Genomic DNA, 2,134 nt, shown 5'->3' with positions numbered 1-2,134 from the left:
CCGTATTATGGTAATTATGTAGATACTGCCGTTTTTCCTCGCCCCATATGAAAAGTGAAAATCGTTGCGTAGACCACAACTTATTCTAACACGATTTAAGGCAGTTCCAGCGTCGTGACATAATTTGATTTTGTTGGGTCACAGTTCCAAGCAAACTCGTACTGAATGAAAGTCAATCTCAACACTGTTTCATTGGCATCAGTGTTCTCTGCCAAATTCCATTGGCATCAGAGGAAAAAAGGTTTTCAACAATGGTTGCCTTTTTGTCAAGCCAGTAAACCCCTCGCTTCCTTCCTAAGTGGAACAGGCATTGCCAGTTTAAAGTTCTTCAGGAATTGGATGTCACTGAATTCATCTACACGACTGGTTTTCACACAGAGCATGTGGGAACCCTTCGGAACTGGACGACAATCATGTTCTGCAGAATGGTGTTCACATAAAGCTTTCGAAGCTGATGTGATGATTAGCTGCTTTTGCATGAGCGAACATCATCGTTGGTCATCTGAACCACAACCCTGTTTCCTCTGATTTCTGGAATTACATACACATTTCCTCCAGGTTGCCTTTTTCATCTCAAATTGCACTCCATGGTGGAACGAATCTACCGACAGGAACGTGTGGCTCGGTTTGAAGTATCTAGTGAAGTGTTCTCGTCCATTATGACATCACATGTTTATCAACAGCACCATAGAAGAAAACAAGCACCAGTCCTTGTTATGAACAGTGCAGTTGTCCAGCCAAATGATGCAGTGCTTCATGTCACGTTCCTTTTACAAATTCGGATGTTATTTCTTAAGATTTCCTCTTATTAATACCCTCGTGGAATACAGCAGAGATCGTATCCTTCTTGGCACCTTTGCACCTATTTTCGAAACAAAAGGAACAAAGATCCTATAGTTCGCGACGATCCATTTAGTAAAGATGGTCGTTTTGTTGCCAGGCATCAGTGACAACATGATCACATCTTGCAGATTAACAATGAGAAAAGATATTTCGTTGGGCCATTGCTTTCCAGCCTCCTCACAGTGGTGTTTCTCTGCTTATGATTCAGGGCCTTGTCGGAATGTACACCCTTCAAGTGCTAGTCATGCATCAGGCACTTCCCGCATTCCTCCTCTCCGAGTTTAGCGAAAATGATGTTTCTCTCATTCACAACGCTGATAGACTTTTCCGGGTTTTGTGACACATAATCCTTGTGCATTAAACGAATCGAAATGGCACTCGGGAGGTACCGTTAGGAGCACGTTCCCTTCGGTAATGGCTGATACAGGGATTGAATGACTCACTATGATCCGATATCTCCCCAGTGTTCTTGTGTGGTCTGTTTGTCTCTCCCTCGTCTATCCTTCGTTGCTGTACTAGATGAAATTAGTGTTGACTGCACTGCTTGCCTCCATTTCAATTACAACAACAGTGTTATCTTGCTTTGCCGCTGGCTTTGCGGTCACTGCATATGTCATCCTTATATATTCATAGAAAGCCTTACGTATTGGTTCTACAGTATCATCATGTGTACAAGTGTTTTATGAATCATAACTCAATTTCGAAAATTTCGCAGACTGCACTCTTCCCTTATAGGACAGAAATATATTTACATTATAAAATGTAATAACGGTAATCACTAAAGCAAAAAAATATATCCCGTGTATAGATCATGTTTCTAATCATAAAAAGATATTACTTCTGTTTCAAAAAATGAAAAAAATAAAAAATAATATCTATATAAAATAATTTAGTAAATCTGTTTAAGAAGCTAAGAAGAAGACGAAAGAAAATGAAAAGAAAAACAAAAAAATAATAAAGAAAACAAAGTCAAATTCATAAATAAAGAATTGAGAGAATAATAAGAATGATAGAAAGAAGATAAGAAAAACGGAAAGAAGAAAAGAGAAAACACGATAATTAAGACAATAATTGAGAAAAATAAAAATACTATAATTAAAAAGAGAATATCCTTTAACACGTACACCCCATGAGCATGTTTACATTAGAATTCTACTCAGTCACTCTTAATGAAGGCACAAGGCATTAAATGTTGTTTTATGGCGAATTTCACTCAAGACGTGATCGGATAGATGTTCAAATCGTAATTAATGTTGTCGTTGTTCATTTAGTAAAGTATCTTTCGGTCAAT

This window comes from Penaeus monodon, chromosome 22 (assembly GCF_015228065.2).
Source record: "Penaeus monodon isolate SGIC_2016 chromosome 22, NSTDA_Pmon_1, whole genome shotgun sequence".
In the NCBI taxonomy this organism is placed as follows: Eukaryota; Metazoa; Arthropoda; class Malacostraca; order Decapoda; family Penaeidae; genus Penaeus; species Penaeus monodon.
Note: the sequence above shows the minus strand (reverse complement) of the source record.